Here is a 13549-nt window from a genome sequence, read left to right as displayed (position 1 = left end):
ATTGCATGGACTGGTGTCATCTTCCTCGTGGTTCTTGTGCTTTGGACTTCAAGGAGCCTCATGTATCATGGGTGTATACTTTCCAACAAATTCAGAAACATTTTGGTCATTACTTCTTTAAATGTATTTTCTGTACACCTCTCCACTTCTCTGATAGACTCAAATTATAAGTGTATTATAATTTACACTTATAATGACACTGCTCTGGTCATTTATCTAATTATTTGTTTCATTTGGGATAGCTTCCATAGCTGCGTCTTCATCCAGCTGAATATTCGTCTATTACTGGAGTCACTTTTAACTGATTTTTTCCCTTCTCTTTATGGTTTGCATTTTCCTGTTTGTAAGTGTACCTGGTCATTTTTTTTTTTATTGGATGCCAAAAAATATTTTTAACTTTAACTTGTTGGATGGTAGCTATTTTGTATCTTTGTAAATATTCTTGAATTTTATTCCTTGCAATTAGTTACTTGGAATTTTTTCAAAAATTCAAGGATTTGTTTTTTAGATCCCAAAAAAGGGGGAAAGTTAATGATGCAGAAATGAAAGTAAAAGGAGGGGCAGTTCTAGGAGCTAATTTCTAAAGTATGGAGCCAATGTGCAGGAGAATGAGGCTTTCACAATTTTTTTTTTAACTTAGTGTATATAAAACCTTTAAATTAGAACAGAACTTTAAATTGAAAATGCAAAAATGCATGTTCAGGTAAGCAACCACTGTTCTGGTTGAATAGAAAGATTCATTGAAAATAAAGAGAGATGATACTAAAAATATTAGATGGTTTATGGAAATAAATTATTACTAGATACAGGCATTTGGATTTCACAAAAATAGTATTAAGGAGACATTGTAGATTACTGTCACTCTAAGAGCACTGCTCTTCAATATTCTCCTAGGTTATATTCTCCCAATTAAAAATTATGCAGACAGATTTATGAAAATACCTGAGGCAAAGCTTTCACAAACACAACCAATTTAAGACTAAATTTTGCTTCCTTTTCTGCACTGATCTAAATTTATATGATTTAAACTGCAGAAAAATCAAAATTACTAGCTAATAGTTTTGGCTTTATGAAATATGTGTCATTAAATTAGGATAATCAGTCTACTAGTACATTTAGACCTGCAACCATCAATATGTGATTAAGAAAGTCTCACCCTCAACTAGCTCTTAGCTGCAATTTGATGCAGAAGCAGAAACATTGCATAAGTGACTAATAAAACTCAGATACACTTCTGGTCCTCTAGTAGTCGTATACAAAGAAATCTGGGCACATAGACAAGAATTATAGATGTATTTACCCAAAGATGATAAAATGAAAGTCATTTTAGATATTTAACAGGTCAATGATCCACCCATATTAGTGTTTTCTTTACATAAGGCCTATTTTACATTCTTACTTTAAAGTCTATAGAATGTTTAACATAGTAAATCTCTAAGGTTTGAAAGAGGCAGATTAATTGCTAAATATTACAGCCCATTTTTAATTTGTTTCAAAACATATTAAACTATATATTTACATGTCAAATTATAATGCTGCTGAAGAAACAAAATGCTACAGAATTGGACTAGTATCACTCTTCTCAAGGATTTCCATAATTATTTGCAAGAAGGAAATGGCTTTCTGATCTGTAATACAAGAACCCCTTCGGACCATGCAAGGGACCCATGAATCCATGTGAGTACCAAGCGTTGTCCTCAACCTGATCTGTTTGTACCTTACACAATTTTTTCAATTATTTATGGTAACATAAAATTAATAACATATTAGACATTTTAAATAATGAGTAGGTTTTAATAAATTGACTATCTGAAAAAAAGTATTTTGAAGACTTGAATTATAAATGCAAAATAGGGTTTGACAGAAGTGGCATATATTTTTTCAGCACCTAAAACATGCCATGCTACGTGCCATGCACTTTGCACATACTTAAGATTCTGAATAGCTCTATTGCTGAATATGATACCAAGGAATAGAGAAGCTGAGTGATGCGCCCTAGATCACACAGTGAGGAGACTGTAGCACAAGGGCTCTGAGCTAATGCTCTTGGACCACTACTGGCCTCCGCTTCACAGGCATTGCTGTCATCTGTATATTAGTCAACCTATCTCCGAGTAAAGGCTCGTTTTCATTCTTTCCGATGCTTTCCACCTTTGCTATACGTATGTGTTAGTACTACTGTTCTCCTGCACAATGAATTTTCAGAATTTGCTTTCAGTCTTAAAATACAATTACCATCAAGTGGAGAATTAACAAAACTTTTTAAAAAATTGTACACGGAGTTGCATCCACTCTAAACCAACCATTCTGAATCACACAATCTCAAATAAGGGTGCCTCTAGTAAGACTCCTAGGATTGTCTTCTTCCATAGCGGCACAACCATGTTAATGAACTTACTCTTTTCCACGATCATTTAGGACTAGTTCCAATTGTCTTTCAAATCCATGTCCCATGTTCCATTCCTACTGGGTCTCCTCTAACACAGAACCTCTGTGTACTTCACATAGGAATTCTACTTGTCTCATATAACAATTCTACTTGTCTCACATAACAAACTCATAACATCAATTTGACCTGGCAGCCTCAAATATCCCTAAATGAATCCAACATAGTAAATCTCTATAGTCAGGTAAAACATCAAACACAAGGGTATTTAATATTTCGTATGATAACCTTCCGTCCCATGGGTTAGTACGAATCATATTTTATTCTGGATATGGAGGATGTTTTGCAGAAAGTTTTACCAGCTTTCAATTCACTTCAGTTCAGTCGCTCAGTCATGTCCGACTCTTTGCAATCCCATGAATCGCAGCACGCCAGGCCTCCCTGTCCATCACCAACTCCCGGAGTTCACTGAGACTCACGTCCATCGAGTCGGTGATGCCATCCAGCCATCTCATCCTCTGTCGTCCCCTTCTCCTCCTGCCCCCAATCCCTCCCAGCATCAGAGTCTTTTCCAATGAGTCAACTCTTCGCATGAGGTGGCCAAAGTACTGGAGTTTCAGCTTTAGCATCATTCCTTCCAAAGAAATCCCTTACCAGTTTTACAAATATCTAATCGAGTTCTCAGAAACAGCATGTCTCCTGGTGGGTGAATGAATGGTCTGTGCTAGTTAAAGGCCTATATTTATTCATGCATCAAATATACATCTATTTCTCGAATGATTAACGTATTCCAAGACAGCTCTGGGTACTACAATAAGGGTACTGAAGTCCTTATTCTCTTGGACAATGAAACGCACAGTTTTAATATAGAATAATAACTTACAGATGGGAAAAAATACTCAGAAAACAGAGTATTTAAAGCATAAAGATGAGACAGGTTATCGTATAAGTAAATCTTAGCTAGTAACAGAGAAGTAGGGGGAAAACATTCCAGTCAAATATGCAAAAACAAAGAGACTGAATAGCAAATTACAAGGCTCTTGGTATAGCTGGGATGGGGCTGGGACAGTTTCACTGGGGCAGTCAGTGAAGCTGGAAAAAATGGCAAATATCAGATACAGAAACCCTTGCATGCTGTGGTTAAAACTGGATGGCAGTTTTGCTGGCAAGACAGGACCGTTGAATAATTTTAAGTTAATGATTGGTATAATCAGATTTATTTTGTTTAGCTTCCTAAGAATATTACTGGGGAATTTTATTTGGAAATGTGGACTTGAGAAAGAAAAACTGAAGGCATAGAGGGATGTAAGAAAGCGACCACGGTAAATATGTGAATAATAATAAACAGTTACAAAGAGGTAGAGGCAGAAAGGATGGTGTTCACAAAACTGGGCTCTCAAATGGAGAGAGGAGCAGTTACTAATGTAGGAAATATAAATTGGGGGGTGGGGTGTAGATTTCACAGTATCAAATCAGTAAAGGAAACATGTGGTTTTGTGGTAGACATGCTAATTTGACGTGCCAGTGATAACCTATAAGAAAAGGCATGACAACTGAATATGCAGGTCTATAATCCAAACAGGGAATATTCATCAATTCAAGTCAACTGTACATTGGCCCACGTTTAATGTAATGTCACTAGGCTGGCTGTGGGAACTGATATAATAAGGATGCCGTTTCTGGCCACATCTCCACTTCAAGGGGGCGGCTTACTGCTGCCGCCAGAGGGGTCAGCATTCCATTGACTTCTCAAATGTTTCCACTTCTTTAGCACTGCCAAATTTATCTCTTCTTAAATCAGCAAACAAAGCAATCTCTAAGGCTTCTTCCACCATTGCAGCATTATTCTTTCAGTTTTGGCAACCCTCAGAGCTTTATTTTTCTGATAAGGCCAACTAAAGGGCAAGTATTTTAATAATGTTAACATGCCTGTTTTTCAAATGAAGAAGTATGTTCACAGTTGAAGATTTGTTTAGACAGGATAAAAAAAAAATCAGAATGAAGGCAGTGGAATTTCAAAGTCTGAAATGTGTGATAGCCTCAATAAAAGATTGAGCTGGAATCTCTTTGGTGATGATTCAGAAAACTGATAACCATCTGATGGAGCCAGAGGATGAGTTAATGCATCGCTAATGCATTTGGCCCTGGTGAAACCTATCCTACCTCTTTAATACAACTCTTCCATCCCCCAGTACCCATTAGAAAACCTTTAGCAAAGGCGGAACATTTTTCTCTTAAGAGCTTTGATGGTATAATAAATTTGATGAGTACTTTGTCAATAATCTTAGCATATGAATACCACTTACCCATCTCACATATCTTTAACTTACTCTGAATTTCTAAGCTATCTGGTCATAATAGTGACCTTTGCATACATGAGATGCAGACTGCATTAAGCCCAGCTTCCTATGCCATTTTCAAATCTTTCCTTGATCTGGTCCCACTGAGAGGCAGATTTACTATGAAGCTTAATAGTCAAGACTCCTCAACTTGCATGGGTCTCTTCCAAGGCCCTGGGAAGGCTCCATCAGCACTCTGTTCACAGCATCATATGTGAAATTAATAAAATTAAACTTAAAAAAAAATCAGAACTGTCGCCTGATGCTTCCCATTGTCAGACTTGCCCTCATGTCAAGTGATACTGGAATGACTGTAGAGATGTGGAGGATGCAGCTGAAGAAGCAGACAGAACATTCAGTCTGTGCTCGGTGGGGCACATTTGTGATGTTCACAGTCACTAACATGCATACTTATTTCCAGCCATCTTGGATAGGAATGATTTTCAGGAGTACTTCTGCCACCCGCTGTACCAACTCACTCAGTGTCCTGACAAGAACTACAAGACTAGGTGATCTGTAGATGTTCCAAAATATGAGTGTAGTGCAGGATGAACAAGGTCTGAAACATACAGAACAACACTGTATGAAGGATTTTCCGTCCTCAGTCATTGAAACTCTAAGCAGGTGATTTATTTCTCCTGGGCCCCTAGTCTAACGCATCAATAATGAAAAACTAAGTATCATGTTAGATGAAAGACAGAACGATCTTTCTACTCCTCCTACACAAAATGATACTTCAAGATGATTATCATAGGAAGAAGGGATTATAAAGGATGCAGCCAAATTATGTAGAGAAAGAAAGAGTCTTGCAGAGGTGTCTGGTACTAAGTAAGGAAAAATATCATCTTTCTGGACATTCATTCATTTTTCAGATTTGTGATTTGTTGTGACTACTTTTATTCACCCAAGTAAATATTTCCTTCCATAATTGAGATAACGTCCAATCCTCGTGTCAAACCAGACTCCTACAGTTGGGTATCTTTTTTCACCAATAATTTCATAGATAGAAGGCAGTGATGAGGCAGAGACAAAGTGGGAAAGAGCCAGGGCCTCAAATGCAGCTCCCGTAGGACTTTCGTTCTCACTTTTGAGCCCAAGTTAATCCAAGACATCTCTATGCAAAGTGTGCAGTCACCCCACAGTGGGAGCCACATGGATTCTGATACATCTCCATTTTATACAAAGATATACAGCACATGTGATATCTTCCAATAAATTAGCAGGTTCCAGGTTTATTTATAAAAGTTCCATAAGGTCAATCCCCTGTGTATGTGGTGAAACCCCCGTGAATCCCGCCCTGAGGACACCTTTGAACAGGGCACTACCACTCTATGACTAAATTTGGCTGGTTTCTCCATCCGTTTTCAAAATGCTTTCGTATCACCCAAGATGGGATTGGTTTTTCTCACCCAAGATGTCTCTGCTCTGGGTCATTTTCACCACTCCCTAGTAACAAACTGAAAAATGCTCTATAATGGTCTATATTGAGGCAGCTGCTTCAGACAGTTTACTAATCCAAGATGTCTTCACCTCATTTCATTTCTGCCAAACGTTTGGTCCATGTACAGTCAAATATTGTTCATGGCGACCAAGGGGGGCTGCCTGTACCACCAGCTTCTCTAGTTCTGTTCATCATTATTTCTTTGCTCATGAACTAACATTCCAATTTATCTAGTGACTTTGTGAACAGGGGCCATGAGAGGTTCTAGAAGAGGAATGCAGTTTCTCCAACACACGAACAATCCTGAAGGCTTCTAGTGTCTTTCCACTTGGCAGGGTTTCTGAGAATGTATTTCTCAGGGGAATGCCCTATATTGTTCCAATCCACATAATCACCAGGAATTTCACAGACTGAGCCAGGCCTTGAGTTTTAGCTGGACGTGTCAGCCAGCCTCATTCTGTCCTCCAGGGCTGCTTCCTCTGAGGACTCAGTGATAGTCGTGTCATCAGTGCAGTATACTAACCGTTATCACATTCAAGCCCTCCCTCATTACATTGCGGCCGTGTGCCTGAGAATTCAAACTCCTCTGCATCAGAACAACGAATGCATACTGACTTCTGTTCCTCAAGACTGCAAACTGTACCTAACCGGCTTGTGAATTTGCTACTGAGAAGAAAGTGGTACATCATCCCAGTCCCCACTGGCCTTCTGCACTTCCTGTGTGACTCCACTGTGTCAAACACAGTTGGAGCAACCAAAAAGGGACCCTGGCCACAGTATGATATTAACCTGTAAACACTGTCTTCCATAAGTACTGTCCAGACAGAACTATTAATAAGAGAGACAGAAGAGTCAAAAATGCCCACTCCAACCATTTCTTAATGAGAGTAGTAATTTCATTTCCCTCTTTGAACTCTCTATAGCTTAATGTTTATTACTAAGAAAGACATGGTTCCAAAGGTTCCCATTTATCACAGCCAGTTAAAAAAATTGCACGGGTGGTAGATTTAGCAGATATCTAAAGGGTAATATGCCCTATTTTCATATAATACCCATCCCAAGCATTTCATTAAGAAAAAAGGAGGGGACTATCCTTTGTAGTCCCACTTTCCAAACCCTAATTCCACTCCTACCCTGGCCAACTTAGAAGTACCTCTACCCCTCCTGGGTTTACCTCCATGCCATTCTGAGCACACTCCCTACACACAGGATTTATTTCACACTGAGTGCCTATAGCTAACATTCCTAAGAACGTCCTGCTTACCTAGGCCACTAATCACTGCTGCTGCTGCTGCTGCTGAGTCACTTCAGTCGTGTCCAACTCTGTGTGACCCCAGAGACGGCAGCCCAACAGGCTCCTCTGTCCCTGGGATTCTCCAGGCAAGAACACTGGAGTGGCTTGCCATTTCCTTCTCCAATGCATGAAAGTGAAAAGTGAAAGTGAAGTCGCTCAGTCGTGTCCGACTCTTAGTGACCCCATGGACTGCAGCCTACCAGGCTCCTCCGCCCATGGGATTTTCCAGGCAAAGTACTGGAGTGGGGTGCCACTGCCTACTCCGACTAATCACTGAGTACAGTCTAAACCACCCGGCAGAGATGAAGCAAGCAGATCTTGGTCTTTTGGTTATCTTTTTTGGATTTTATGGCTTAGCCTTTTGCTGAGGTGATCCATTTTCTCAAAACAGACAGTTAAGAGGGAATTCAGCATGGCCCTTTAAGAGGTAAGCACGAGGCTGAGACTCTCTCTCAGCCTTGTCAACTACAGCTTGTTCATTGCAGACCATCCAGATGCCTTTGCTCATCAAAGTTCTCAGCAATCTGGGGATCAGCCGTCAACCCAAATAATCACTTCCATTCAGCAATAATCAACTGTACACCTTCTCAATAGCTATTTCTAAGAGATTATACCAATAATATTTCTCCATGCTTTCTGATGTTTTAAGAATCCTAATACTTGAACACACAGAATCTCTTAGGATTCCACAGTTACCTGAACTGGGTCTCCAGCTGCGAGTATGAACTTCTGAGTAACCAATAGTTACAGCTGAGTTACTTTGCTAATGAAAGCAACATCTCTCCCCATTATCAAAGAGACATGAAAGGCTTTCCAGAACTGGAATAACCTTACCTTACTGACTTTATCTTTCCTCACTGCCATCTACTCTTCCTTTAAAAGTCTAGCTTTTATCAAGGATAACAATAACCAGTGAATAGAATTTTTAATTAATCTGCCCCCCTTTCAACCACTCTATCCATTTAGCCATTTCCCCTATATATAGAGGGATTTTTCTACAAATTCCATTGATTAAGACTTATTCCAGTAATATGCAATGGGTTTTTTACCATTTCAAAGACTGACAGGCCACTAACTTGGCATCAAGTCTTCATTGTATTTCCCCATCTTATTTTTTTCCAAAATAATAAAAACAACAATAAACATCTTAGCTATTGGGATTTTTAGGTATGAAATACAACCCTGCACATAATCCATGAAAAATCATATTGTTAAATTAGACTCACACGGATCAGTGATCTTAGCCAGTTGCAAACACTACTAGCAATTTAAAGAATTCAAGTAATCATGAGGCTCAGGGAAACAAGGGAAAGATCCAATGCCTCCAATGAAGGCCCCTAGATGAGTCTGGGACTATGAAATTAACGTATGAAATCTCTAAATAATATGTATAGCCACACCCTTTACACAGAAGGAGACATTCCTGTCATTAAAACATCATTTTATTCTTCGTCGCTGTGCTAAGTTGCTTCAGTTGTGTCTGACTCTTTGCAACCCTATGGACCACAGCCCACCAAGGCTTCTCTGTTCATAGGATTCTCCAGGCAAGATACTGGAGTGGGTTGCCATGCCCTTCTCCAGAGGATGTTCCTGACCCAGGGATCGAACACGCATCACTTACGTCTCCTGCACTGACAGGAGGCTTCTTTCCCAGGGTGCCACCTGGGAAGCCCACTTAAATAGCTACACATAGTTAACATGACATTTTCCCAGAGCCATCCCACAAAAGTCTACCTTCCACAAGCAATCCTAGAGGACTAAAATATTTCAAAGATAGTAAATTTTACAATAGCAAATACCACTGGTTCACTTGCTAAGAGATCTGTTATTAAGAAGTTTACACTGAAATTTGATGAAGTCACCTTCTTCATCTCCTAGGAGCAACACCTTTTCCTAGAAAGGGAGGAGGATGGATCCACAGACCTGCTGCAGTACCCAAATTTGTATTTGTAATCTTAGATTCTTTTCCCCAACAAAGAGGGTCCCAAAATGATATCTTTCATGTCTTCCCAAATGAATCTATCCTTGACTCTGCTATATGCTAGCAGTGAGAGAATTAGCTTCTCAATCCTCTCTTCTCTAATATATCTTTTCTGCTGTACTTTATCCCATCTCCTCCATGCCCCATTTATCCTACGTACATTTCACCCTGGCCTCCGACACACCTGTTTAAATTCTGCCTCAACTCACCCACCTCCTCTCCTAGGGCAAATCCTTTATAGCTTTCACATTTTAGTTTCCTTCCCATTATGCACACAAAACATTCTCTACTTTTATTGCCCCTTGAAAATGTATCCTTTGAAATTTCACTGCTTGTGCAAACTACTTTGAATTAATACCAACAATAAAACATCAATTGAATGTCCCACTATTTGTCATAAACTTCCCTAGATAACTTACAGAATGGTAATATTAATAATAATAATCACCATCATTGTACATTTTATAACCACTCACCCAACATCATATAATTAGCAGGTAATGGAGTCTAAACTCAGTCTCACTTTGTGCCTGGCCACCTTCAAAGTGCAGGATCCTCTCACCATAACATGATGCATCAACCCTATTCTGCTTCACACTTTCCTCTAAATTCTTAATTTTCATATTTCTTAACTTTACTATTAAATAATAAGCAAGTTCCCAGGACATACCGGAGAAGGCAACGGCACCCCGCTCCAGTACTCTTGCCTGGAAAATCCCATGGACGGAGCAGCCTGGAAGGCTGCAGTCCATGGGGTCGCAAAGAGTTGGACACGACTGAGCGACTTCACTTTCACTTTTCACTTTCATACATTGGAGAAGGAAATGGCAACCCACTCCAGTGTTCTTGCCTAGAGAATCCCAGGGACGGGGGAGCCTGGCGGGCTTCTGTCTATGGGGTCGCACAGAGTCGGACACGACTGAAGCGACTTAGCAGCAGCAGAAAGTAGTACCATGCATTGTAATATTAACATCCCTCTCCTTCACCTTGAATATTATTCTACCCAATTGATATACTTGTTAGGGTGAAGAACAGACTACTTCAGTAAACACCTTAAAGGCAAGGATTTAAAGAATATAGAAGCTGGGACTTCCTTGTTGGTCCAGTGACTAAGACGCCACCCCCCCAATGCAGGGGACCTCGGTTCAATCCCTGGTCAGGAAACTAGACCCCACATGCTGCAACTAGAAGTGCGCATGCCACAACTACAGACACCACATGTCGCGACTAAAAGCTCCCACGTGGCCATGACTGGGAAATGCAGCCCCTGGCCCTCTGAGTGACAGTATGCCAGGCCAAAACTAGATTAACATATGTACAGTAAGACAGACTCAACTCAGCAGTCAATTCTCAACTCTCAGTGGCTTCAACAACAAAGTTTTATTTCTTACCCATTTTCTATGTTCTTCAGGGCTCAGCTGATAGCTCTGCTCAGACCTCCTCTTTGTCCTTAATCTGAGATCCTCCCTGGATCTATGCCAGATGCTGTGATAAGAGGGAAAAAATTTCAAGAGTCTTTCACTGGCATTTATAAGATCTGACTCAGCACTGGCATTTATATGGCCTGGCCCAACAGTGATACATGTCACCTCCATTAAAAATTCACTGGAAAAAAACATATAGATAGATAGATAGATAGATATAGATATATAGGCCAGACCTAGTCAAAGGGTCTAATCCAACTACAGGGGCCACAAAGGTCAAGCCTACTTTGAACCCAGAAGATTGAGAGCAGTCACTATTCAGTGAGCAGCAATAATTGTTACTATAGTCCACAAACAGGGAAAATTGGATTTGGTTTATAACTGACAATATTCAACACTGACTGTCCCTGCATCTGAAACATGGCAAACAATACCTTGACTTAAAAAAAAATGAACCATGTCAAAGTTGCAAGTTAAGTTTTATTTGGGGCAAAATGAGGGCTGCAGCCCAGGAAACAGCACCTCAGAAAGCCCTGGGTGACTGCTCCAAAGAGGCAGAGGGCAAGGTCAGTATACATGTGATTTTGGTGAAGGGAAATACATGCCATCAAGCACATATTTTTCCAGAAGGTTTCTACTAGTATCACAAAGCTTTACTAGTCACGAGAAACAGCTGTCACCATGAAGGATTTTAGTGCTTTTCTAGATACGGGGAGATACAAGATTTGGGCTCACAAAATTGGCTCTTGAAAATAGCTAACTATCTGAAGACCTGTCCTGCCAGTCTTCCCACCTAGCACAGGGTGCCTTATTTCTGTTCTCCACCCTGACTCCTTTCAGAGGGTGTTCAAGGTCAGCAGCCGCAGCAGCTCATGACTTAATCCTTTCAGAGGTAGATGGCAAGCACCCATGGCAAGTGCCAATTTGTAGTTCACATATATATATACACACACATATTTAAGTTACATTCAAACAATAGGCTTTCTCATTTTAGGATTCACACAGTTTGAGGAAAGAAGCTTTTCATATGGGATATTTGATAATTAATTGGTCTCTTACCCAACACCCTCTCAATCCTAAGATTTTTGTTGGGAAATAACCCCCAACCCATACTGAACCATATGGACAAACTGAGTTCTTAGATCCACTGGTGGACATTTATTGGTCTAAACTGATCAACATTATCTGATCTACTTAATCATAGTGATTTGAATCAAAATTTTAAGCATATAACATAAATCATCTAGTCAGCATTGAATCCAGAATTTTAGTTTTAAAGTTGAGAGAGAAACAACACTCTGAGTGTAGCCAATAAAGATATTGGCAAATGTTAGCACCCACCAATTTGAGAGGGGCCACCCACACATGAAAATTATCAGTTTTGACTTTGTTCAACTACTAGGTTAAATCAACCTTGAAGTTTTATCATTTAATATAGTTTATGCTGGATATTACATCACTGACAAAATAAAACCTAAAATGAATGATCTGACTTATAAGGCTTCATACTTGCATTAGTATGATCATAAGAAAATAAGGGCTTATAAATCAAAATAGAGGAATATTACTTACAAAGTGGCACCAGAATTTCTCTTAGTCATTGCATTAAAAAATAACGATAAAATTAACTAATCCCCACATTCTTTATTTCACATTTTTACTTATTGAAATACAGCTTATGTACAACAGTATATTAGTTTCAGGTATAAAACATAGATAGCATCTAGATATTTTTATACATTGCACAAGGTACAAAATTATTATAAAATATTGTATATATTCCCTGTGCTGCATATTACATCCCTGTGACTTATTTATAGACTGGTAGTTCATACCTCTCAGCCCCCTACTCTTAACCTGTGTCTTTGTGTTGGCTCTTGCAAAGTTTTCTCACAGGAGAGCTAAAAGACTTTGTCAACTACAAAGGAAGGCATTTAAAATTCTTGAGATAATCTGAGATAGAGATAACAAAAAGAAACAGAACCTTAAAAAAAAAAAAAAAAACAGATGCTGGCAAAATAGAAGAAAGCTGTGAGCTATGCAATTGACCCCTTATGTAAACAGTCTCCCCCAAAATATACACAGTCAAGTCACCTAACTGGATGAAAACTTGGTGTCAGAGGTTTATTTTTATAAATGAGTTCTACTCCAGGGCTGAGATGGTACAGAAACTAAGCTCTACATGGAGAAGCCAAAGCACAGGAAGCAGAGAGGGCAGAACAAAATCATACCTCAACCCAAAGAATCAGCAAGCAATTGGGTGAGAGCTCTGGACTGAAGAAGGTATAATGAAATCTGGAAGGAGAGATGATTAAAACTAAATTAAAACTACACTTCAAGAAAACCTCCAGATTACCTTGAAAGGTACATGCGTAGAATAATATTACTTTCTCCACATTTTTCATTCCCCAAATCAACATAAAGGGGAAAAAACATTTCTTTTCTCCCACTGAAGAGTATTCAAACTGGCAGCAATGGTTTATAAAGTCAAACACATCCACTGCATGTACATTCCAATAAGAAGCAGTGGTCCAAAATGGTGCTATATATGAGTCAGGACAGGAGTCAGGATTTTTAAATCCTATGGCAGATTTGCCATTAATAAGCAGAGGGACACTTGCTAGGACATGTAAGAGGACAATATAAGATTGTCTTTGATTCTATGAAGCTATGAAAAGCCATAA

At 39.3% G+C, this 13549-nt stretch overlaps 1 long non-coding RNA gene across 9 annotated transcripts in view; it reads right to left on the bottom strand.

The window, feature by feature from the left end:
• Positions 1-13549, bottom strand: part of LOC102402668 — a 189979-nt gene that overhangs the window by 139951 nt on the left and 36479 nt on the right. Inside the window, exon 2 of one of the 9 annotated variants that reach the window (XR_006640688.1) lies at positions 10833-10926. The exons of the other annotated variants lie outside the window; for them this stretch is intronic. This is a non-coding gene — a long non-coding RNA (DNA methyltransferase 1-associated protein 1). The remainder of the gene's footprint in view (positions 1-10832; positions 10927-13549) is intronic. 9 annotated transcript variants of the gene reach the window in all.

This window comes from Bubalus bubalis, chromosome 1 (assembly GCF_019923935.1).
Source record: "Bubalus bubalis isolate 160015118507 breed Murrah chromosome 1, NDDB_SH_1, whole genome shotgun sequence".
Lineage (NCBI taxonomy): Eukaryota > Metazoa > Chordata > Mammalia > Artiodactyla > Bovidae > Bubalus > Bubalus bubalis.
This window is presented reverse-complemented; position numbering and strand designations above follow the sequence as displayed.